Source organism: Oryctolagus cuniculus, chromosome 12 (assembly GCF_964237555.1).
Source record: "Oryctolagus cuniculus chromosome 12, mOryCun1.1, whole genome shotgun sequence".
NCBI classification, from domain to species: Eukaryota; Metazoa; Chordata; class Mammalia; order Lagomorpha; family Leporidae; genus Oryctolagus; species Oryctolagus cuniculus.
The window spans coordinates 112,411,713-112,438,241 of NC_091443.1; the positions used below are offsets into that span (position 1 = coordinate 112,411,713).

Consider the following 26,529-nt stretch of genomic DNA (forward strand, 5'->3'; position numbering starts at 1 on the left):
CCACGAGTGCTGTGCAGGACCTGCCAGATGCGACTGATCTGCCTGCCTTGGGAGCAATGGAGGGGCCCTGGCGGGAAGGAGCTGGGGAGTAATGTCAAAAGCAGGATTGCTGGCCCACCCTGAACAGGTTCTGTGTCCACCTGGGGCCCTCTATATCCAGCATGGCCACACTCGGGTTCATCTACACCCACACTCCCTACAGGGCAGTTCTGTCTAGAACCACACATGTCTACATCAGCGCTCCCCCAAGCATGCTCTGTCCTGAGCTGCATGCATCCACCTGTGCTGGGTCTTCATCCCACCTGAGGCCTGGCCGCCTTTTATCCTTGCTCCAGTAGCAGAGGATGGCAGTTGGCGCCAAAGAGAAGTCCCGCCCTTGGGGTTTCTTATTGGTGGGGCCCCGTGGCGGCACAGCTGATTGGCTGCAAGACTTAACTGGTGCGTGGACGCTGTCACCTCGGGCTGGTGGCCTTTAGCTCTGAGGTGCTTTCAGACCAGGCTTCCATGGAGTTGGGGACGCAGCCGCCTGGAGGAACCTTGAGTCAGCGCGGTCAGCGCGGTGAGTCCTGGGCTTCCGGCTTTCCAGGCAGGTCCAACTGGGCCTCAGCCTCGCAGTTCCTTCTTCTGCTCAGTTTCTGGGGTCCCTGAGGTGTCGCTCACGCTCCCTGTTGGGCTGCTGGGCTTCTACCCCAGTGCACAGGGTGCATGGGCGCCCGTGGGACCCCTGTGCGGACCCCGGTCAGGGTCCTCGCGAGACTCGGCATTGGGCCTCTTGCGCAGTTCCCCATGGCCCTGGCTCAGAGTTTGCTCAGTCTTGGTGCAAGGGGCATTGCAGGAGGGGTCTGAGGCCCCCTGAGACGCCTCATGGGCAGCTGTGAGGGCCTGGGAGCACCTGAGGAGGCGTCAGGTGGGGGAGCTGGCCCACCCGTGGGGGCTGCAGCTGAGGGCGCAGCTGGTGATTCCGTCTGCTGTTTGTGCCCATCAGGCCCGACACTGGTGGCAGAAGTGCGGAGTTGGGATTTGGAGAGTGTGGGAAATCATCCCCATCTATCATTATGAAAGCAGAAGGTGGAAAGAATGAAACGTTGGGGAGATGAGTGCTTCAGGAGCTCACTGACCCATTTGGGTTAATTAACGTGGTCCTTTGTAGTTTTACACGCTTCACCAGAGGGTGGCATGGCTTTAACAGAATAGGCATGATCCTATCTGCTTTTCAGTGAATTCAGAATTGAGCCGCCTTCGGAGCCATTTCTAGGGGTATTTTATTGGACATGAAGGACATTGAGGAGGAACTAGACTTAATTCTCATTGCCAAAAGGACAAACAGATTCAGAAGACATGACAGTTGATATTTAATAAAGCATGAAGCTGTATATAAATTCACACAAAAGATTAATTTTGTTTCAATTTTTAAAAATCCAGCCATGGACAGAAAAGTCAATGATACTACAGGTCACTCTAGCATGTGAAATTCTAACTGTTTGCCACCTGGTGAGGGGGATGGTAATGGAGATGGTAAGGACTGCAGAGCCAGCCCCTTAGGTGACTTTGTGCAGGTGATTTGGTCTGTGTTGTGGTCCAGTTACCTCTGAGGTGGAATGGGGTTTATGCAAATGGTTTGCATAACTCACAAGTTTTCTTGATAAAAACTAGGTGGTTTGCAGTTCTTGAAGCCAGCATCCTGTGAACCTTTTTTTGGCTAGCTATGAAATATATAGTCCCCACATTCCCCCCAACTGTTCTTCGAACTGGCTCCCATCACCTGGGGACATGCATCATTGGCTGTTGGCATGGACTAGGATTTCGTGAATGCTTGTTGCATTAAGCAGCCATTGGGACATGTGCTTGTCAACAATACCTGCACACTGATGGGAAACAGCTACTGTTTTCTCTGCAGTCCACAGGTCGACCGTCTGTTCTGCTGGGTGGGGGCTTCCTGGGCTGGGATGGCCTCTTGCCATGTGTGATGACTGCCAGCTTCCACTTGAGGCATCAGGAACAACTGGTAACTAGCAGGCTAGCCAGGCCAATGTGAGCTTTTATATAGTTTTCTTTGTATCTCATTCAGGGAATTAATGCTTTAAGATTCAAATTAGTTGTAGCTTCATTTCTGCTAAGAAGTTGTATACCTGTGGGAAGCAAGCCCACCTACCTACCAAAGAATGGACTCAGAAAAATAAAGGAGACATAAAGCAAGTGTTTTATGGATTCCTGATCCCGAGAGCAGTGACCAGCCTATGGAAATAGGCCCCACCCTCAAAAATTCAGCTTTTTATCCTTGCCATGCAGTGGTCCCTTTCCCCTGATCCTCATTGGCAGAATGAAATGGGGGGTGGAATCTAAACCCAGATGGCCCCCATGGTGGGGTGGGGTAACAGATGAGTGGGTACCCAGACCAGTTGCTGGGGAGACAGGAGAAGGGGGCAGAGAGGGTCATGTGGTAGTAATGGCAAGGCTTGCATGGTTCCAGAAACTGAGACCCTGGAGCCTTTTGTAAGGAGCACCTGGTGGCTACAGAGTACAGCATGGCTGCAGGTGACAAAGATACTCAGTGGTGAGTGGGGCAAAGTTTGTGAAGAAAGCTCAGCAGGGGACTGATATTTGGGTCTTTGCAACTCTGTGTCCTTTGTGTTACTGAGGCCTGGTATCATTGGCACACTAAGGCTAAGTCTTTTATGAAAATACACCTGAGCCATTTATCACAATATCACAGACTAAGTCTGTTATGGATCTTAAAAAGATTTATTTGTTATTTTGAAGTCAGAGTTAACACAGAGAGAGGGAGAGTCTGAGAGAAGGATCTTCCAGCTGCTGGTTCACTCCACAGGTGGGGTCAACAGCCACTGCTGGGCCAGGTGAAGCCAGGAGCTGGGAACTTCTTCTAGGCCTCTCACGTGGGTGGCGGGGTCAAGTACTTGGGGCCATCTTCTACTGCTTTTCACAGTTCATGAGCAGAGGTCTGGGTCAGAATTGGAGCAGCCATGACCAGAGCATGTGCCCACATATGATGCTGGCATCCCAAGCGGCAGCTTTACCTGCTATGCAGTAATGGCAGCCCCTAATATATTCTTATCACAGCATTTGCTATGCAGGAAAGGTAATTTAATTGGCCTTTGACTCTGCTGTATTAAACATCAAAAGCTAAAGCAATCCCTCCTAGGGTCTCTGATTCCCATTCTCATTTGTTCATGCATTTATCTTAAAGAATCATTTATTTCTTTGAAAGTCTAGAGTTACAGAGAGAGAGAGAGGGAGGGAGGGAGGTCTTCCATCCTCTGGTTCACTCCCCAAATGGCCACAATGGCCGGAGCTGCACCAATCTGAAGCCAGGAGCCAGGAGCTTCGTCTGAGTCTCCCACATGTGTGCAGAGGCCCAAACACTTGGGGCCATCTTGTACTGCTTTCCCAGGCCATAGTAGAAAGTTGGGTTGGAAGTGGAGCAGCCAAGTCTCAAACCAGCACCCATGTGGGATGCTGTCACTGTAGGCGGAGGTTTAACCTGCTGTGCAACAGCCATGTTCCTCCATTCTCATTTAAAATGCATGTTTAGCAAAGATATCAGATTAAATTTTCCAGGGTTCAGAGCCCACCAGGGAAATGTGTTCTTCTTGATGAACTTCCTCTCCACTGTGCTTGTGGTGCAGCCTTCCCAGGGGCTGCTGCCTCATTCCCTCAGCCACCTGGCCACAACTGGGGAACGTCAGTGTGGGTGAGCTGGAGGGAGAGCACACATTGCAAATGTTCCCAGCTGGGAAGATCCTGCCTGTGGCCCAGCTTGGCCTCAGGTTCTGTCAGGACATCTGCTGATTTAGGAAGCAACTGGCAGCTTCAAGGCTCCTCAGCCCCTGTGCCTCTGGCTGAGCTCTACCATACCATCAGGCACTGCAGACAAAGAGACCTGAGCTCCTCACCCTGCCCTGAGGACACACCACCCACAAAGGTGCATTACCAGTAGGAAATGAATGGTGCCCTGTGAGAGTGACGATGGGGCCTCCTGAGACCCAGCACTGTGCTATGCTGTGCTGGCACCAAGAGTGAGACCCCTGGTTAAGAGACCCCCAGGCAGCAAGGGAAGCCCCAGGGAGCTCACCTGCCCCATCTCAGCTGCAGTGTCCATGGTGCAGGAAGGAGCTGGTGACAGGGTCCACAGTAGGACTGAATGGGGTGGGGCACAGATGCAAACACCTGCTGGATCCTGCACTAATAAGGGTGGAACGGACCCCAGAAGGATTACAGGTGTGTGCAGGTCCCTGTCCTTGCTCCTTTCTAGCACTACTCAGAGCACAGAGGGGTCTTTAACCTGTGTGGGGAATGGGGCAAACAAGCCTTTTCTTTGACATTGCTGTCCTGGGGAGAGGGTGTCATTCCTTTAGTGCACATGGGCCTGAGAGGCCTGTGAGGCTCTTGGGCCCAGATCCCAAGATCTGCCCGGATGGCAGGGCCCATGGGAGGCAGAGACCCTGGATCCTGGCCAGTGTGTAGTGCTCCATCACCCAGCCACCCCTCCTCATGGAGGGTGGGCATGGAGGAGAGTGGGCTAAGGACAGAGGGCTGAGGAAGACCAGCTCTGGGGCCTGCTTTCTGCCTGGAATTACCTGAGAAGTGAGAAGCCCAGAGGTGTTGACTGGTCAGCACTTGATGTGCTGGCGACCTGCCGAGGAACCAAGCCCAGGTGCTTTCTGGGCAGTGAAGGTGTGAGGACCCAGGTCTGTGTCTCCTTGCCTGGAAAATAAAACCGGTCTCTGCTCCTCCACGGGGCTCCTGCCTGTAGGGATGGAGCAGGCCTGAGGTGCTTTCCCATCTCAGGGGCACAGCGGGACGATGGCCCCATGGTCAGCAACTTCCTAGCTCACAGGTGAGGCCCTTGGACAGGTGTGTGAAGGGCCAGTGGACTCGGCACCTGGGTACCCTGACCTTCCCACACTAACTCCACACCTGTCCTGGAGCCACCTGTGACCAGGATGTTCCCTCGTGACCTCCCTTGAGTTCACCGGGACAAGCTGCTGTTGATCTGCAGGACTACATGGAAGGACACTTCTGTATGGGAGAGCGACCAGCAGGGGACACCTCACAAGGTGGCAGGGGCACGAGCCTGCAGCTCTCCACATGGAGTCAGAGCTCAGAGTCCCACATCAGCAGCACTGCAAAGGAGAGGAAGAACCATAAGCTGAACCCTCCCAGTTGCCAGTCTATGCATGGTTAACTGCAGGCCCTGCCAGACCACCCCAGCTGTGACTAACGTATCATGTACATGAATGTCTGTCACCGTGCCGCTGTGGTTTAAGGTCTGCCACAGCCAAGGACTCACTTCTTCGTACATATGCCAGGCAGCTCCTTGGTGCAATGCCTCACAGAGCTTGCTACAGACTGGCCTTGGCTCTCCGCAAGGCCAGTGCAGGCACGTGTTTCCCTGGCTGTTGGGACAACATGGTCCCAGGCCCTCCCGGACCTTGAGTCTCTGGGTGCAATGTAACTAGCTAAGTGCCTGTGGACTGCACATGGGACCAGGTTGCCTCCACCCTGTTATTCGTGGAGTGAGGCTGCTCACCAGCTGCTGGGCTTAGGACTGTCTGATGCTTGATTCAGAAAATAAACAAGATGTTTTTCAGGCTTGCACTCATCAACGTTTGTTAAAAGCATCGTGGGGGTCAGTGTTGTGGCATAGCAGGTAAAGCCAGCAACTGCAGTGCTGGCATCCCATATGGGTGCCAGTTCGTGTCCCAGCTGCTCCACTTCTGATCCAACTCCCTGCTAATGCCCTCCATAATGCAGTGTAGGATGTACCCATGTGATCCAGCAGATGGAAGATGTCTCCGAAACTGACTTTCAAATAAATCAATGTTTGTAAAAGCATCTCAGGCCAGGAGGTGGCACTGTGGCATAGTGGGTAAAGCCACCACCTGCAGTTTTGGCATCCCATCTGGGTGCTGTTTAAGTCTGGGCTGCTCTGCTTCCCAGTGGGCTCTCTGCTATGGTCTGGGAAAGTAGTAGAAGATGACACAAAAGCTTGAGCCCCTGTACCCACATGGTAGACCCAGAAGCTCGAGGCTCCTGTCTTCGGATCCACCCAGCTCTGGCCTTTGCAGCCATCCGGGCAGTGAACCAGTGGATGGAAGACCTTTCTCTCTCTTCCTTGGCCTCTGCCTCTCTGGAACTCTGCCTTTCAAATAAACAAATACATCTGATAAAAAATTTAAAAAGCATCCTAGGCTAATTACTCAGGGAATAGAAACGGCAGGCGGAGAGAGTTGTGTGCCAGAGTCTTTGGGCAATTGGCCCTCACAGCTCTTCAGTGGGGTGGGGAGGACTTGCAATAGGAGGCATCACAGTTCTTGGGGAACAGCAAAGGCGAAGGAGTGCAGGGAGCTTTTGGCTCTGGGGGGTGGTGTTTGCACATGGGGCCAGGTCTTATGTTGCTCTGGTAATGAGCCAAGTTTGAATAGCAACTCACTGGGCCTCTCATTGTAAGGAGTCAGGTGTGAATAGCAACTGGAATTTTGTTGGCTCTGGTCTCTTGGAAAACTCACCTGGTCTCTGGGAGCTTCAGATATCCCTATGCAAGTTATTTGTCAGGTCAGTGAGACCAGCATCATGGGGTGGTTGTGATAACAATGAGATAAAGAATGTGTTCCCAGGACCAGCTGCTTATAGTAGATCAACCTCAAATCCTGTGGTGTGAAAACAGTCACTATTGACCCTGCTGTTGAACTCTGTGATCAGGAGTGTAGGTTTAGAGTAGCAAGGAGTGGCCTGCTCATTGCCAGGTCTAGGGTCTTGCCCACCATAGTATGGCTGGGGTTAGGGGTGGGGAGGAGCTGGGCCTCTGTATCTCAACTCTACCCTCCTTGGCACAGCAACCTCAGACAAGTGATGCTTCCAGAAGCCCTAGTGCTCAGGAAGAGGGAGACAGGTGTTGACAGACTCTCCTCTCCCAGAGCAGATGGGGTGGCTCCTGTAAGATGTCCCATGAGGGCCAGGCCATGACCCACTTCCTTTCGTTTTTCTCAGTTTTCTGTGCCTATGTCCTGGCCAACCAGGTCAAAACCGTAGCTCCTGTTCTGCCCTGCTGCCTCCCAACAACCTGCTTCACACATGGTTTTCCAGCTCCAGTTGGTGACAACTCCATCTGAGCAGTGCCCCCAGTCCTGATGCACTCTTCTCACATTTCCTACCAACCCATCAGAAATCCTTACTGGGGAAAGTTTCAGCAATATCCAGAATCCAGTCCCTTCTCTTCTGCTACTGCATTGGTTGCTCACCATTGCCTCTCACCTGGGTCAGTGCAGAATTTTAATATGCTTTCCCAGGCCGCTAAGGAGAAAGACTGGACCTTTGTTACATCCTAGTAGGTCTCCATGATCGTGATTCCTTCTTGACCTCGTATCTCTGTCCTCTCCACCTCTTGTCCTTTTCATTCCGTTCCGAATCTCAAGGGTTCTGAACAGTTCCTTGCATTCATTAGGTATCCAGCAAAGAAGGAATTTTCTCAGTCACAGTTTCTCAAGTCACTTAACGCTGTCCCTTGTTAATAATGCTATTTGCTACTTCCTGTTTTGGTGACTATTGTGCTGAATCTCAATTTCGGGCCACAGCAAGTAGATTTTTTTGCAATGGAGTGGGAGATGTGAAAATCTACAGTTTTTGTACATCAGGAACAGTAACATTAAAAAGAAAAGCAAAACCATCTTGGGAACAGTTCTGATGTTGTCTCCAAGAGACTCAACCACCCGTTCTGTTCTGAACCTAGACTGCACAGAAAGTCGTGATTCTGAAGATTCACATCACAGTCAGCCATGCCTGTGTAAATGCACCACCCTGGTATTATTGTCGTGGGGTTGAGAATAGAGGTCAGTGCATCCTTGTTTAGAATGGCACCAATCTACAGGAGTAAATTATTTTCTTGCAGAAAACTTAGTCTCACGATCCAATAAATCCACATCCCCATCTCAGGCACTTGCCTGGGAAAGCTGTGTGAACTCCTGTTTCAGAACATGGGCCTGGGGCTGGCGCTGTTGCACAGCGGGTTAAAGCCTGGCCTGTAGGGCCTGCATCCCCTATGGATGCTCATTCAAGTCCTGGCTGCTCCATTTCCAATCCAGCTCTCTGCCATGGCCTAGGAAAGCAGTAGAAGATGGCCCAAGTCCTTGTGCCCTGCACCTGTGTGAGAGACCTGGCAGAAGCATCTGCCTCCTGGCTTGGGTTCCGCTCAGCTCTGCCACTGCAGTCATTTGGGAGTGAACCAGCAGATGAACGACCTCTTTCTGACTCTGGCTCTACAGCTCTCTAACTCTTTCAAATAAACCTTAAAAAAAAGAAAAAGAAAAAGGCGCCGGGGCCTGGACAAGCATGAACAAGTGGCAATGTCAGTACACCTGAGGCAGCTCCAGCACAGCTGTGGATGAAGCAGAGAGGGCCCTTTCGTGATACGCTGACCTCGTGTTTTGTTGGGCCTGTCTGGCAAGGATAACTTAGGGATCCCAGAACTTCAGTCTGGGATCATGGCCCCACTTCTATGGACCCAGTGCTTGCATGAGTCTCTCTGACGTCATGAGCCAGGTGCCCCAGTTCCCCACAGGCCCTATATTTCCTGGGTCCCTCCACTGCTTGCCTTTAGTAAGCAAGGGGAACCTGCTGATCCCTGCAGCCTCCCAAGGGCCCACACAGCTGGTGCGGAGCTCTAAGAGGCCCCTGCTGGCCCTGCAGGATTCCCTGCTGCGTGGCCGGGCAGGGTTTGGGCAGCAGAACCCGGGGCTCAGCTGCCGGTGCTGAGCAGGACCTGTCCAGGAAGGGGCGCAGGCCCAGGCTGGACCTGTGTTGAGTACACCCGCGTTCATTACACCAGCGATCGGTCTGGCCTGGCAATGTCTACACCGCGCTTTATAACTGTTCACGGTTACATCCGTGCTCCTCTCTGTCCTCGCTGTCTGGATCTGTCGTCCGTCTTCACCTGCGTGTCTTCGTGGGTTCACACCTCGCTCAGCAGCCTGGGGACCCTACTCACACGCCCTGAAGGCGGCTTAGGAAAAAGAAGTCCCGCCCCTCCGGGGCTCCGATTGGTCGGGCCTGGCGGAGCCAGCAGCGGTGGCGGCCGATTGGCTGCGGAACGCAGCCCACGCATAGACGCCATGGCCTCGCCCTGGTGTCCGTTGTCTGTGGGCCGCAGGGTAGAGGCGCCCCGAGAGTGGGGGGCTCAGCGCCCCGAAGAGCCTGGAGCAGGAAGGACGTGGTCCGCCTGCCTCTGTAGTCAGCGCAGTCAGCCTGGTGAGTCTTGAGCTTCCGCCTTGGGGCCTGCGCCCTCCGGCCCTCAGCGCGTCCGGCCGGGGCTTCCGACCTCCCATCCGTTTCTGGGATCCCCGACTGTCCTCTTCCCCGTGGCATCGGCTGCCGGGCTTGTGGCCCTGTGTCCATGGTCTCTGGGACCCACGCGCGGAACCCAGGCCTGCCTCTTCCCGGGCTGCGGTCCACCCCCAATGGCCTAGTGGGTACTGTGTGGTCCTTGAGGTGGGGAGAGCAAGGCGGGGCCTGTCTGGGAGTGGGACCCGGGGCACTAGGGGACCTCACGGGGCCTTGTCCTCCCTGTGGAGACCGCACCTGCGAGGCCCTCGGGTACCTGAGAAGGGTCCCTTCAGGGCTTGGCCCTCTCCTGGAGGCACCCCCGGAGCCGCCGGTGACACCTGTCTGCTTGTTTGTCTAGGGCAGATGTTGGGGTGTGGACAGTTTGTGAAATCATTTCCGTTCTCCATTCCTGTTAGGTCTGGAAGAGCTCTGGGCTCTGGCCTTTTGTAGCCCCAGAGAGGAGAGACAGGACAAGGAGATGGAGAGGACCTCCACAGAGCCAGGTTGCTTTACTGGAGGCAGAGAGGTTGGGACAGTCCGTTCAGATTTGGGACTCGGGTCTTCTCTGGTTAGTAGGGAATTTGCCAGTGTGGTGGGGCGGGTGTAGAAGGCAGTTGGCAGAAGAGGAGGGGGCTCTGTGAAGTCTCTGGAATTTCTCTCTTCTGTTTCTTGCAGCTTATCTGTTTTGCCACTTGCATGGCAAGGAGTTGAGAAGGCCCCAAGGGTCTCCACAAAAGGGAGTAAGTGGGGTGGGGAGAGCGGGAGGAGGAAGAAAGGGAGGAAGGGAAAAGTGCAACATGTCCTTCAATTCCTAAATAAAAAGTCAGAAAACATGAAACATAGAGGAGATTTCAATTTTCAAGTGCTGTTACCTGTTTGGGTTCATTGAAATGGGCCTTTGTCATTTTGCTCATTTGTTGTCAGGATGGTGTGCCTTTTAGGAGAATAGGAATGATCTGCATCTGACTTCCAGTGACTTCAGAGTCAAGCCTTTGCCTGAACTCTTTCTAGGACCATTTTATTTGGACCTGAGGGAAATTGTGGAGGAGGTAGACTTAATTCTCATTTTAGAAATTATGAAAAGGTTCAGAAGACAGGATACTTGGTGTTTAATAAAGCATGAAGTTGTTTTTATAAATTCTTATAAAGAGATTTCTTTTGTTTCACTTAAAAATAGTTGGCAAAAAATTAATAATGATGCAGGTCACTATGGTTGAGTTGATTTATTGTCTTGGTCATATAGGTTGTATTTTCAGGGTCTTAACGTGCGTGCGTGCATGCGCGCGCACACACACACAAACACACACACACTCTTTCCCATATCTTTTAGCTGTGTTTTCCCTGTTTTGTTCGTTTTTTCCTGAGGATTTAGGAGCCACTTTAACTTGCTGTCACACAAATGCTTTTTTTTTTCCTGTGACCATCTTATCCTTTTGATTTTTCTATTGAGTTGTTTTTTTTCTGTTTAGTTATTTCAGAGAGATTAGCTATTTTAACAGGATAATTAATATTACTTCTTGCTTGTCTATGACATTGTTAAATCCACGTTTGCTATGCAGAAATATTGTTATACAATTGAATTTATAGCTTTTTATTTTATAACAATTAGGTTTATATCTTGGTCTTTTGAGTCTGCAATGTTGAACATCAAGAAGACCAAAAACAGTCCCTCCAGTGTCTTCTAATTTTTTATTTCATTGTTGTACATTTAAGTCTTTTATGCAAATAGAATTTATTCTGGTGTAAGATTAGAGATATCCATCTTGCTTTATGTTTCTACCCCTTTCTTCCTTGGCTACTTAATTTGAATATTTAAGCATTCATTAAATAATCATGATAATGATCTCAGTTTACTCTGTACAACTGTGATTAGAGAAGAAATATCAAAATGTTTCTTTCATTGTTTTCTTTGGGTATTTGAGCTCATGACCTCAAGGAGACACATTGTCAATTGTCTAAGATGTGTGAGTTATATGGATATTTTATGACATAGTCTGTGAAACATGGCATCTTAACTTTACTAAATTATAATTGTTTGAAGAACTGCAGTTGACTCAATGCTTTAAATTCATGAGTTCATAATAATGATTAAAATTATCTCTTTTTGGGGAATGGTCAGGAACAGATGTACTTTATGATCAGGAAAGTAAAGGGAAAGATAGAACATTATATTTTCTCTGTTTGTGCTGTATATCAAGGTAACCAAATAGTTGTTAAGGGGAAATTTCTGTTTTATAAAAGATATTTTATCCCCAATAATAGATGAAAAATGATGCTTGGAAGAGGATAATACATATTCTATCCTAGCTGGTAAGTGACGCAGGGTGGTAGAATGATTATATCATGATTTTCCAGCTCCTAGTGAGAAAATGTGTAGAATCAAGACAATGATCATCAGAGATTGTGAAAATATCTAAAGGAAGAGCAGGCAAATGTAATTTACCTCTTGGTGGAAGCACCAATTGCAAATTTCCTGCCAAAGAACCTAACCTGAACAGGATAGAAATTCTTAAAGAAAGTCCAGAGGATGGAGGAACATGGGGTTGTGGTCAACAAAATTCTATTTGTTGGAAACTCTGTGTAAAAAAAAATCACTTTTTTTTCATTGAAATAAACTTTATAAAAGAAAAAAAGAGTAGAAACCTAGGAATTACAAGCAATTTAGAAATTTAAGGCTATAAACATTGTTAACCAATTGCTATGATGGCCTGTGTTTAGACCCAGATAATACAGCTATAAAGAGTTTAGGAGACAATTGAGAAAATGTAAATACTAATTAGATACTTGATAATTTGGGATTATTAAGGAAATTCAAGGTGACACTAGTAATGTGGTTATGTTTATAAAGGGTCTTTGTCTTTGCAAGAAATATTTAGGAGTACATTTACAGATGAAATGATATTAAGTACGGGATTTGCTTCAAATAATTTGGGGTGTGTAGTTTCTTGGGTTTGTGAGCCTGGGTGGGTATTATTAAATTAGAGTTGGTGTTGAGTTAATCATTGTAAGCAGAGTGTTTCTGGATTCTATTGTATTTACTTTGATGACAGTAGAATTTAGGATATGTCCTAAAATTTCTGTAATTAAAAAAAAGATCTAGAATTTTCAAAGTGCTAGACATAAAAAACACTAATGCGGTATGAGTTATCCAGATGTCTGTATAACATTGCTGTGCGAGCACAGGTGTGTAAGGTGGCATCGGATGTAGCAGGGAGGTTGGAAGATGAAACCTGGCTTCTGGGCCAGAAAGATCATTTAGTGGCTTTTCCTGTGTTTTCAGGGTAAATGCAGTAGGTGTGGAGCTGTGGAGTTACAGAGCCTACTTAGTGATCCTTAGGTTTGTAAGTGATCTCTGCTTTTTTGTGGAGGGTGCCAGAGATGGAGCCTAGACTGATCTGCCAGTAGGAATTTCAGGGAATTACATCAGGGTTCAGAGGGCTGCAGGTTGGGGTTATAGTTAAGGAAGTTGGAAACCTTTTCTTTGTGTGTGTGTGTGTGTGTGTGTGTGTGTGTGTGTTTCTAACTTGAATTAAGAATGTAAATTCCGGTCCAGTGCTGTGGAACAGTGGGTTAAAGCCCTGGCCTGAAGCACTGGCATCCTTATATGGGTGCTGGTTCTAGTGCTGGCTGTTCCTGTTCTGATCCTGCTCTCTACTATGGCCTGGAAAAGCAGTAGAAGATGGCCCAAGTCCTTGCTCCCCTGCACTGACATGGACCCAGAAAAGAAACTCCTGGCTGGCTCCTGGCTGCAGATCGGCACAGCTCCAGCCGTTGCGGCCATCTAGGGAGTGAACCAGTAGATGGAAGACTTCTCTGTCTCTACCTTTCTCTGTAACTCTCTTTCAAATAAATAAAAAATCTTTTTTTTAAAAAAGAATTTAAATTCCTTGACATATTTCAACCATTGTTTAGAGAGCTCTCTGACTGGGGTCATTAAAGTTCATTTTCAGAGTCTGTCATAGTGAAAATGCTTGTGGAGGATTTTAGTCATATTTTATTCTAAGCTTTGAACTTGAAAATTAGAACTCATGTGAAATGATCTGAGCAGATACAAATGTCCCATTTGGGACACTCAGTAGATGCTCCTAAATTACCTAAACAATTTCTTGTAAGAAACCCGATTTCCGGTAGCCAATGTTTACCAAGTATGACTGACTGTCGCAGTGATTTTCCTCCATGATTTTCATAATGCTGCCCTCACAGGAGCTGTAAGAAGTGGGTATGGCTGCCATTATTTCAGGTGGAAGTTGGATAATTGATCTACTCGGGTGCCATTTCAAGGAAGAGAAGAACTGTGTCTTCTGCCTCTGAAACCCAAGTCCTTTGCACCATGAACTGATGCCATTTCAAATTTAATGCTGTGCAATTTCTACCTTATGCCTTATAAATAACATTGGGAGAAGAGGTGTGGAAAGGTAGAGATAAAGACTTTTTATGTGATGTCTGAAAACCAATTTGTATTCCTTTCATGGTTACATGAAGTAGTTGCATTCTCTCTGGATCCTGTTTTTGAAAACATAATTGTCAACCTGGTAGAAAAAAGGATTACTGCTTTATTATATTTGATTCCTAGGGAGTGTGAATGTAGTCATGTTCCCATGCTTGTTGGCTACCTCATTTCTTGTTTTCAGAATTGTTAGTTCCTATTATTATTTTTTTTTTTTGACAGGCAGAGTGGACAGTGAAAGAGAGAGACAGAGAGAAAGGTCTTCCTTTTGTCCTTGGTTCACCCTTCAATGGCCGCTGTGGTCGGCGCACCGCGCTGATCTGAAGCCAGGAGCCAGATACTTATCCTGGTCTCCCATGGGGTGCAGGGCCCAAGGACTTGGGCCATCCTCCACTGCACTCCCTGGCCACAGCAGAGAGCTGGCCTGGAAGAGGGGCAACCAGGAAAGAATCCGGCTCCCAGACCGAGACTAGAACCCGGTGTGCCGGCGCCGCAAGGTGGAGGATTAGCCTAGTGATCCGCGGCATCGGCAGTTCCTATTCTTTGACCGTTTTCTGATGCATTTTCTTTTCTTATTGATGTGTAAGGCCTTTCCATCTTTATTTTTTTCACTTGTCATAGCCTTCAGAAATGTGTCTCTTTCAAAGTAGTTGTGTTTTTGTCACTTTCTCTATTTTCTAAACAGTTTTCTTTTTGTGTATTTAATTTTGATATTTGATACATTCAGATTCTTGGTTGTTTTGCATCTATTGTGGAATATAACTATCAGTATGGGTCTTATTTGTCTCATTATAACTGATATCTTGAATTTTCTATGATTTTGCATCAATATTGTCACATGGTCTTTGCTTTTGTGTATAAATGTACGAACTCTAATACATTAACTTATCATCCCTCGATGTAGCATCAGTTATTATGGAGGATATGTGAGTGAAGTTAAGTGAAGTTAAGACCTAACTAACTCAATGTTAGTTAGAACTAACATTTGTGTGAATTACTGTGTGATGGTTGTGTGTGTGTGTGTGTGTGTGTGTGTTAAATGGTAAATGTCATTTGGAGATAGCTTGTGTTTAATACTGACCTGATCGGGAAGGAGGCAAGATGGTGGAATAGGAAGGGAGCACAATGATAGTCCGGGGAGAGATAGTTTAATAAAAGTGGAGATACTGCAGGTTCAAGGAAGAGTAGGGGAGGAAACAGCAGAAGAAACTCTTCCGGAATGCGTGATTCACAGCGGACCTGCGTGTAGAGCGTGGGAGCCCACAGTTCGGGACACCAGTGGCAGACTCAACACACCAGTGCTGGAACGCGAGGTGAGCCGAAGCTCAATAGCCCGAGACACCAGCAGGCAAGCGGAGAGAGGAGACTAGAGGGAATGACCCCTGGGGGGAAAAGTTCACCAGGCTAACTGGAAGAGAGAGAGAGAAAAAAAAAAGGTGACTGGTACGGACACGGGTTTCTCTCTCTCCGCTCACCTCTCAAGGGCGAACAAGACAAAGAGCAGGTGCCATCTTGGACATACGTCATAAGCAGAGCGACCTCAGGTCTGCACTGGCCCTGAGCCTAGCAGAAAAACCTGACTCTGGGCGGGGCGAATTAACAGATTAGGACCTAGTAAATTTGTGGTGCTACTGAACTGAGACTGTGAAAAAAGAGACGGTGGGGGAGAGAACTCACGGAATTCATGTGAGCACTCTCCGGAGACACTACAATTCCGTAACTTTGGCAACCCAGTGGGAGACTGAAGGAGAATTTGAGCCCACTCTGAGGGCAGAACAGATTCCCTGTGTGGTCCTTGGGAAAGAGCTTCTGATCTCTGGCTCCTGTGGGTATATTATTTGCCTGCTAACTACCTCCAACTTCGTTCAGCTGTGCAGAATTACTTCCCTTTTGAATCAAAAAAAAAAAAAAGAAAGAGAGAGAGAGGTTTACCACACCTAACCTGGGAGTGTCAACTTTGGCACACCAAACAGAGCTCTCAGGCCACACCCATCACAAGCCCTAAGGCTCCATCAAAAACAGATAGTCCACTTAATCTAGAGTCATAGTATAACAAGAAAAAGCACCACAGTGAAGAAACCCAATATCTCCAATATGCCAAATAACAAACGCAAAAACCGAGGTAATAAAAACAAGGAAGTCACCATGACGCCCTCAAATGAAAAAGATACCCCAATTCAAGATTATGAAGATGATGACATAGAAGAAATGAAAGAAGCAGATCTCAAAAAATTGATAAGAACATTAAGAAGTTCTCAAAAACAAATTCTTGAACTACAGAAATCCTTAATGGACAAGATAGAAAATCTCTCTCGTGAAAATGAAATATTAAGGAGGAATCAAAATGAAACGAAACAACTAGTAGAACAGGAAACTGTGATAGTGACTGAAGTGAAGAATTCAATAGATCAAATGAAAAACACAATAGAGAGCCTTACAAACAGAATGGGTGAAGCAGAAGAGAGAATATCGGACTTAGAAGACAGAGAACAGGAAAGGATACAGTCAGACCAAAGAAAGGAAGAGGAAATTAGAAATCTAAAACATATTGTCGGGAATCTTCGGGGTACTATTAAAAAAACCCAACATTCAGGTTCTAGGAGTTCCTGAAGGCATGGAGAGGGAGAAAGGATTAGAAGGCCTTTTTAGTGAGATATTAGCAGAAAATTTCCCAGGTTTGGAGAAGGACAGAGAAATCCGGGTACAGGAAGCTCACAGAACCCCTAATAAACACGACCAAAAGAGATCCTCACCATGACACATTGTAATTAAACTCTCCACAGTGAAACCTAAAGAAAAGATCCTAAAATGTGCAAGGAGAAACGTCAGATTACTCTCAGAGGATCTCCAATCAGACTCACAGCTGACTTCTCATCAGAAACTCTACAAGCTAGGAGGGAATGGCGAGATATAGCCCAGGTACTAAGAGAGAACAACTGCCAGCCCAGAATATTATATCCTGCAAAGCTATCATTTGTGAATGAAGGTGAAATAAAGACTTTTCATAGCAAACAGAAATTGAAAGAATTTGTCACCACTCGTCCAGCCCTGCAAAAGATGCTTAAAGATGTGTTACACACAGAAACACAGAAACACGGTCATTAATATGAAAGAATGTAAAGGAAGGAAACCAAGCAAGGAAAGCTCACAGCAAAAGATCACAGGGAATTCAAAGCATATATTAGAACTTATCTTTGGCAAATGGCAGGGCAAAGTTACCACTTATCATTAGTCACATTGAACGTGAATGGCCTGAACTGTCCAGTTAAAAGACACCGATTGGCTGATTGGGTTAAGGAACAAAACCCATCTATTTGCTGCTTACAAGAAACACATCTTTCCAACAAAGATCCATACAGACTGAAAGTGAAAGGCTGGAAAAAGATATACCATGCCAACAGAAATGAAAAAAGAGCAGGCGTAGCCATCTTAATATCAGACAACATAAACTTTACCACAAAAACTGTTAAGAGAGACAAAGAGGGACACTACATAATGATTAAGGGATCAATTCAACAGGAAGATATAACAATTATCAATGTATATGCACCTAACTACAGGGCACCGGTTTATCTAAAAGATTTGTTAACGGACTTAAAGGGAGACATAGACCCCAATACAATAGTACTGGGGGACTTCAATACTCAACTCTCAGAAAAAGACAGATCATCCGGACAGAAGCTCAACAAGGATACAGTAGATTTAAATGACACTATAGCCCAAATGGATCTAACAGATATAAACAGAACTTTCAATCCTACAGCTAAAGATTTTACATTCTTCTCAGCAGTACATGGAACCTTCTCTAGGATTGACCACATACTAGGCCATAAAGCGAGTCTCAGCAAATTCAAAAGAATTAGAATCATACCATGCAGCTTCTCAGACCATAAAGGAATGAAGTTGGAAATGAACAACTCAGGAATCCCTAGACCATACGCAAACACATGGAGATTGAACAACATGCTCCTGAATGAACAATGGGTCATAGAAGAAATCAAAAGAGAAATCAAAAACTTTCTGGAAGTAAATGAGGATAACAGCACAACATACCAAAACGTATGGGTCGCAGCAAAAGCAGTGTTAAGAGGAAAGTTTATATCAATAGGTGCCTACATCAAGAAATTGGAAAGGCACCAAATAGATGAGCTTTCAACACATCTCAAGGATCTAGAAAAACTGCAGCAAACCAGACCCAAATCTAGTAGGAGAAGAGAAATAATTAAAATAAGAGAAGAAATCAACAGGATTGAATGCAAAAAAAAAAAACAAAACAAAAACCATTACAAAAAATCAGCCAAGCAAGGAGCTGGTTTTTTGAACAAATAAACAAAACTGACACCCCATTGGCCCAACTAACAAAAAAAAGAAGAGAAAAGACCCAAATCAATAAAATCAGAGATGAAAAAGGAAACATAACAACAGACACCACAGAAATAAAAAGAATCAGCAGAAATTACTATAAGGACTTGTATGCCAGCAAACAAGAAAATCTATCAGAAATGGATTGATTCCTGGACACATGCAATCTACCTAAATTGAACCAGGAAGACATAGAAAACCTAAACAGACCCATAACTGAGACAGAAATTGAAACAGTAATAAAGGCCCTCCCAACAAAGAAAAGCCCAGGACCAGATGGATTCACTGCTGAATTCTACCAGACATTTAAAGAAGAACTAACTCCAATTCTTCTCAAACTATTCAGAACAATCGAAGAAGAGGGGATCCTCCAAAATTCTTTCTATGAAGCCAGCATCACCTTAATTCCTAAGCTGGAAAAAGATGCAGCACTGAAAGAGAATTACAGACCAATATCCCTGATGAACATAGATGCAAAAATCCTCAATAAAATTCTTGCCAATAGAATGCAACATCATATCAGAAAGATCTTCCACCCAGAGCAAGTGGGATTTATCCCTGGTATGCAGGGATGGTTTAATGTGCGCAAGACAATCAATGTGATACACCACATTAACAGACTGCAGAAGAAAAACCATATGATTATCTCAATAGACACCGAGAAAGCATTTGATAAAATACAACACCCGTTCATGATGAAAACTCTAAGCAAACTGGGTTTGGAAGGAACATTCCTCAATACAATCAAAGCAATCTATGAAAAACCCACAGCCAACATCCTATTGAATGGGGAAAAGTTGGAAGCCTTTCCACTGAGATCTGGTACCAGACAGGGATGTCCACTCTCACCACTGCTATTCAATATAGTTCTGGAGGTTCTAGCCAGAGCTATTAGGCAAGAAAAAGAAATTAAAGGGATACAAATTGGGAAGGAAGAACTCAAACTATCCCTCTTTGCAGATGACATGATTCTTTATTTAGGGGACCCAAAGAACTCTACTAAGAGACTATTGGAACTCATAGAAGATTTTGGCAAAGTAGCAGGGTATAAAATCAATGCACAAAAATCAACAGCCTTTGTATACACAGACAATGCCATGGCTGAGGAAGAACTTCTAAGATCAATCCCATTCACAATAGCTACAAAAACAATCAAATACCTTGGAATAAACTTAACCAAGGACGTTAAAGATCTCTACGATGAAAATTACAAAACCTTAAAGAAAGAAATAGAAGAGGATACCAAAAAATGGAAAAATCTTCCATGCTCATGGATTGGAAGAATCAATATCATCAAAATGTCCATTCTCCCAAAAGCAATTTATAAATTCAATGCAATACCAATCAAGATACCGAAGACCTTCTTCTCAGATCTGGAAAAATTGGTGCTGAAATTTATATGGAGGCACAAGAGTCCTAGAATAGCTAAAGCAATCTTGTACAACAAAAACAAAGCCGGAGGCATCACAATACCAGATTTCAGGACATACTACAGGGCAGTTGTAATCAAAACAGCATGGTACTGGTACAGAAACAGATGGATAGACCAATGGAACAGAATTGAAACACCAGAAATCAACCCAAACATCTACAGCCAACTTATATTTGATCAAGGATCTAAAACTAATTCCTGGAGCAAGGTGAGTCTATTCAATAAATGGTGCTGGGAAAATTGGATTTCCACGTGCAGAATCATGAAGCAAGACCCCTACCTTACACCTTACACAAAAATCCACTCAACATGCATTAAAGACCTAAATCTACAACCTGACACCATCAAGTTACTAGAGAACATTGGAGAAACCCTTCAAGATATTGGCACAGGCAAAGAATTTCTGGAAAATACCCGGGAGGCACAGGCAGTCAAAGCAAATCAACTATTGGGATTGCATCAAATTGAGAAGTTTCTGTACTGCAAAAGCAACAGTCAGGAGAGTGAAGAGACAACCGACAGAATGGGAAAAAATATTTGCAAACTATGCAACAGATCAAGGGTTAATAACCAGAATCTACAAAGAGATCAAGAAACTCCACAAAAACAAAACCAACAACCCAATTAAGAGATGGGCCAAGGACCTCAATAGACATTTTTCAAAAGAGGAAATCCAAATGGCCAACAGGCACATGAAACAATGTTCAAGGTCACTAGCAATCAGGGAAATGCAAATCAAAAGCACAATGAGGTTTCACCTCACCCCGGTTAGAATGGCTCACATTCAGAAATCTACCAACAACAGATGCTGGCGAGGATGTGGGGAAAAAGGGACACTAACCCACTGTTGGTGGGAATGCAAACTGGTCAAGCCACTGTGGAAGTCAGTCTGGAGATTCCTCAGAAACCTGAAGATAACCCTACCGTTCGACCCAGCCATCCCACTCCTTGGAATTTACCCAAAGGAATTTAAATTGGAAAACAAAAAAAGCAGTCTGCACCCTAATGTTTATTGCAGCTCAATTCACAATAGCTAAGACCTGGAACCAACCTAAATGCCCATCAATGGTAGACTGGATAAAGAAATTATGGGATATGTATTCTTTAGAATACTATACCACAGTAAGAAACAATGAAATCCAGTCATTTGCAACAAAATGGAGGAATCTGGAATACATCATGCTGAATGAAATAAGCCAGTCCCAAAGGGACAAATACCATATGTTCTCCCTGATCGGTGACAACTGACTGAACACCAAAAAGGAAACCTGTTGAAGTGAAATGGACACTATGGGAAACGATGACTTGATCAGCATAGCCCTGACTGTTAATGAACAACTTAATACATTATCCCTCTTAGTAGTTTTTTTGTCTGTTCTACTTAATATGACTGGTTTAATTCTGTAATTAATACACAGTTATTCTTAAGTGTTGAAATTTAACTGAAATGTGATCCCTGTTAAACATAAGAGTGGGAATAAGAGAGGGAAGAGATGTATAATTTGGGACATGCTCAAGCTGACTTGCCCCAAATGGTAGAGTTAGAAACATACCAGGGGATTCCAATTCAATCCCATCAAGGTGGCATGTACCAATGCCATCTCACTAGTCCAAGTGATCAATTTCAGTTCACAATTGATCATAATGAAAGGACTAAGAGTCAAAGGGAGCACATAAACAAGTCTAGTACCTGCTAACACTAACCGATAGAATAAATAAAGGGGAGAGTGATCCAACATGGGAAGTGAGATACTCAGCAGACTCATAGAATGGCAGATGTCCTAAATAGCACTCTGGCCTCAGAATCAGCCCTAAAGGCATTCGGATCTGGCTGAAAAGCCCATGAGAGTATTTCAGGCATGGAAAGCCAAGACACTCTGGCAAAAGATCTCTGTGAGTGAGATCCCAGTGGAAAGAACAGGTCTTCAAAGAAGGAGGTACCTTTCTCTGAAGGGAGGAGAGAACCTCCACTTTGACTATGACCTTGTCTAAACAAGATAAGAGTCGGAGAACTCAGAGGGCTTCCATAGCCTTGGAAACTCATGACTGGAGCATAGGGAGACTACTGATGCCATAGACAGGAGTGTCAATTGGTGAAGTCAACAACAGGAGTCACTGTGCACTTACTCCTCATGTAGGATCTCTGTCCTTAATGTGCTGTGCATTGAGATTTAATGTTATAATGAGTACTCAAAGAGTATATTTCACTTTGTGTTTCTATGGGGGTGCAAACTGTGGAAATCTTTACTTAATGCATACTAAACTGATCATCCGTAAAAAAAAAATACTGACCTGATCAATGTGTTGTCAAAATAAATGATGTTAACTCTAAACACAAGGTTTTCCTTTCAGGTGCAGAAATATTTCTTTCTCCTCAGTGATTCTCAGTTTCTTATTACCAATTTGTGACATTTTCTGAGACAGAACACATACACAGCATGCTTCTTAAACTAAAAATCAAGGATACATGATTCCATTGTTTGGTGTTGTTGTTCCGTGATTGTCTCATCCATAGGGTGCCTTCTATGCAGAGGTGCAAATGCCCTGAAAATGGGTCTCTGGCCACAGGGCCACCTGTGAGGAATGTGGTGTTCTCTGACCTTTCAGTGGTGTATAAGAGGGGTATCCCCAAGGCTTTCTCACGTACCTGAGAGAGATCTTTTTAATGAGCAGTCTTTTTCATGACTCATCCCTATGTGTTGACAGATTTTTTTTTAATTTTAAAATTGTATATATTCACATATTATGAACAACCAGTAGTGTTCATGGCAATAATAAGCAGGTAAATGAAGAAAATGAAGTGCTTCCTCAGCCTTAGAAGAGGCCAACTGTGGGCCAAGGAGTGTCCATCCACAGCTCTTAAAATCATCCTGGGGGGCCGGCGCCGCGGCTCACTAGGCTAATCCTCCGCCTAGCGGCGCCGGCACACCGGGTTCTAGTCCCGGTCGGGGCGCCGGATTCTGTCCCGGTTGCCCCTCTTCCAGGCCAGCCCTCTGCTGTGGCCAGGGAGTGCAGTGGAGGATGGCCCAGGTGCTTGGGCCCTGCACCCCATGGGAGACCAGGAAAAGCACCTGACTCCTGGCTCCTGCCATCGGATCAGCGCGGTGCGCCGGCCGCAGCGCGCCGGCCGCGGCGGCCATTGGAGGGTGAACCAACGGCAAAGGAAGACCTTTCTCTCTGTCTCTCTCTCTCACTGTCCACTCTGCCTGTCAAAAAAAAAAATCATCCTGGGGCAGTGTGAGGGGACAGGGAAAGTGTGGGTGCCACAGGGCCCAGCTCTGTAGCCTGGGTGACTGGGGTTTGTCTCCTGCTGCTGCTGGTACCCAGCTTGTGACCTTTGATAATTTCTCCCAATAGTCTTGTCCCTTCATTTGGAAATTGAGGTTTATTGCTGCATTTACTTGGTAAAGTCTTTGTGAGCATTAAGTAATGTAAAGCGCATTGGGGGCTTGCTTGTTCACACAGTTATTCAGTGCAGTTAAGGAAGTAGGTGTTATTTCCCGACTTTACTAACTGGATCTCTTACCAGAGGTCACTGTCCTAACTTTTATCATAAAATGTTCAGCTGTCTTCTGGATCTTTTCCTTTCCAGGTCACAGAAGAATTCACAGGATTTTATGTAGTCTAGACTTTCACAGTCTCACTGTGTAGTCTCATGCTATGAAAGGGAATAAATTATATCTCTGTTTATTGACTGTGAAAAAAACATCGAGGCCATGCCTATGAGCACTATAGTCAGGAGACGAGGTAAAAAAAAATCATAATTTTGGGGGGGAAGCTCTGTGAACAGATAATATAAATAGTGGGTTAGGAAACTTAGTCCAATACTCAGAAATTGTTTTTTTTAACTTTATTTAATGAATATAAATTTCCAAGTGCAGCTTATGGATTACAATGGCTCCCCCCCCATAACTTCCCTCCCACCAAAACCCTCCCCTTTCCCTCTCCCCTTCCATTCACATCAAGATTCATTTTCAATCATCTTTATGCACAGAAGATCAATTTAGCATATATTAAGTAAAGCTTTCTACAGTTTGCACCCACATAGAAACACAAAATGAAAAATACTGTTTGACTACTAGTTATAGCATTAAATCACAAAGTAAAGCACATTAAGGACAGAGACCCTACATGAGGAATAAGTGCACAGTGATTCCTGTTGTTGACTTAACAAATTGACACTCTTGTTTATGGCATCAGTAATCACCCTAGGCTCTTGTCATGAGTTGCCAAGGCTATGGAGGCCTTTTGAGTTTGCCGACTCTGATCATATTTAGACAAGGTCATAGTCAAAGTGGAAGTTCTCTCCTCCTTCAGAGAAAGGTACCTCCTTTTTTGATGAACAGGTCATCAAAAAAAAGATCCCAGACTAGGATCTCACTCGCGGAGATCTTTCATTTAGGTGGTGTTTTTTTTTTTTTTTTTTTTTTTTTTTTTTTTTTTGCCACAATGTCTTGGTTTTCCATGCCTGAAATACTCTCATCGGCTTTTCAGCCAGATCCAAATGCCTTGAGGGCTGAAAAAAAGAAAAGTTGCTGCTGGTGTAGTTGATAATTTTTTTTTAAGATTTACTTATTTATTTATTTGAAAGTCAGAGTTACACAAAGACAGAAGGAGAGGAAGAGAGAGAGAGAGAGAGAGGTCTTCCATCTGCTGTTTCACTTCCCAGTTCGCTGCATCAGCTGGAGCTGTGCTGATCTGAAGACAGGAGCCAGGAGCTTCCTTTGGGTGTTCCCATGCAGGTGCAGGGGCCCAAGGACCCAGGCCATCCTCTACTGCTCTCCCAGGCTACAGCAGAGAGCTGGATCAGAAGTGGAGCAGCTGGGACATGAACCAGTGCCCATATAGGATGCCGGCACTGTGGGCAGCGGTTTTAGCTGCTATGCCACAGCGCCGGCCCTGCAGCTGCTATATCTTTTAAAAATCTAGATGAAATTTACAGCAAAATTACTCATTTCAAAACGTGCAGTTCAGTGGTGTTTAGTACATTTACAGTGTTGTGTAATGACCATCTCCATCATGTACTTTTTTTTTAAGAATTATTTATTTTACTTGAAAGTCAGAATTACACACACAGAGACAGAGAATGGTGTTCTATCTGCTGGTTCACTCCCCAGTTGGCTGCAACAGCCAGAGCTGTGCCTCTCCAAAGCCAGGTGCCAGGAGCTTCCTTCGGGTCTCCCACATGGGTATAGGGCCCCAAGGACTTGGGCTATTCTCCACTGCTTTCCCAGACTATAGCAGAGAGCTAGATCAGAAGTGGAGCAGCCAGGAACCAGTGCCCATCTGGGATGTTGGCACTGCAGGCAGCGGCTTTACCCGCTACGACACAGTGCTGGCCCCTCCATCATGTTCTTAGTAGTTTTCCTCAGCCTAAAAGGAATCTTTATACTCATTAGGCAGTTGTTGCCTACCTGACTTTCCCCTGGTCCCTGGAGAAACCCTTTGGTAGTTAAGTATGGTAGTGGGGGATTTAGAAGATAGGAGAGACTCAGGAAAGGGAACGGCAAAAAGAAACCATAGAGGAGAGAAGTATGGAGTTAGGCAAGGGGGCAGTGGGTGTCAGCACCGCTCTGTGTATTCTCAAAACTAAAAGAAGCTATTGGATAAGAAATAGGAAGGCAGGGATGTTGGGGATGAACCTTGGAATGGCTGAAAATGGGCTTGCTCTAAGAGAGCTGGACTATGGCCTGTAGTTGCACAGGGGGATCATGTGACAAAGTTCAGGTGGATTGCCATGGGGGTTCTGTTCAGGACAGATTTGAGGGGCTCAAGAGTGAAGGTGGATGAGTTGTGAAGCTGCGGCAGATAGCACAGGTACAGATTCATGAGGGCCTGAATCACTGCCCGCTGGAAGGAATGGAGAGGAGGGGGCAGTTTAGAGTGCAGGGTCCACTGAGGCCCAGCAAAGTTGTACCTCACCACAGTCACACCAGATGCGTGGTCAGGCCCCTGCCTGCTAGCCTGTGTGATTCTCACTAAGGCTCTGGGACATGGCAGTTATGCTCCAAGGAGGGAAGAAAACATTACCTGCATTTTCCAATCAGCTAGCAATTTAGTGCTTCTCCTTACATACACATTTCTAATAAACTTGGGTGGATATTTCAGTCCTTTGTTAGTGATGTTTGACGCTACCCATGAAAATTTAACTTACAAGTGTAATACTCCTAACTGGATTTTTAGTTTTATTTCCCCAATGTTTTATTGAGAAAAATTGAAATGTACATAAAATGAGAAAGAATTGCTCAGTGAACTAGGAATCATCTGCTCAGTATTGAAATTCACAAGTTGTTAACCTGTTGTACTTGTTCAACAGAGCTCAGAGGGATGTCTGGTGTGAGCGTCCCCAGGGAAGGAACAGGAGTAAGGGGCTGGGGCAGGTGGGAAGAAGACACAGGTGAGAAAGCAGGGGACTGGAGGCTGTGCCAGTGCTTGCATTCTGGTGGTCCTGTCACACGGCTGAGCCAGGGACCGGAGCATTGGCACTGGCTCCAGTTGGGCCTTTGCTTTCATTTCTGATTCATGCCCCAAGCTGCACTGCTGCTGCCTCTGCTGCAGCCCGACGCTGGCTGCTCAGGGACATTCATTGGAAGGAACTTTCTGAAGACTGTGGGCATTTGGGGAGTTACCCCCAGTTAGTGTGCACTCACTCATTCTCTCTCTCTTCTTCTCCTTTGTCTCTCTTTCTTTTTGCCTATTTAAATTAAGAACACAAAAAGCCCACATTCCATTCATTCTTTAAATATTTATTATATGCCATGACATGTATTTTCTAGAGAACACAAATCATTCTAATGAGTGAATTCTTTACATTATACTTAAGGATCATTTGGACTTCTGTTTATGAATATAAAAATGTCACTTTTGAGTAATATATATGTTTTAGAAATATTCTAAATATTGTCTATGCATGTGATTTATTTATTTATTTATTTATTTTGACAGGCAGAGT

At 45.5% G+C, this 26,529-nt stretch overlaps 1 long non-coding RNA gene across 25 annotated transcripts in view; it reads left to right on the plus strand.

The window, feature by feature from the left end:
* The first annotated feature begins 3,214 nt into the window (after positions 1–3,214).
* Positions 3,215–26,529, plus strand: part of LOC103345356 (uncharacterized) — a 227,216-nt gene continuing 203,901 nt past the window's right edge. For 14 of the 25 annotated variants that reach the window (XR_011381133.1, XR_011381135.1, XR_011381136.1 and 11 more), the window contains exons 1-3: positions 3,215–9,261; positions 9,753–9,904; positions 10,012–10,076. This is a non-coding gene — a long non-coding RNA (uncharacterized lncRNA). Of the gene's footprint in view, positions 9,262–9,752; positions 9,905–9,931; positions 10,077–26,529 lie in introns of those variants that run through there. The other 11 variants (XR_011381146.1, XR_011381147.1, XR_011381149.1 and 8 more) reach the window with 6 other exon arrangements.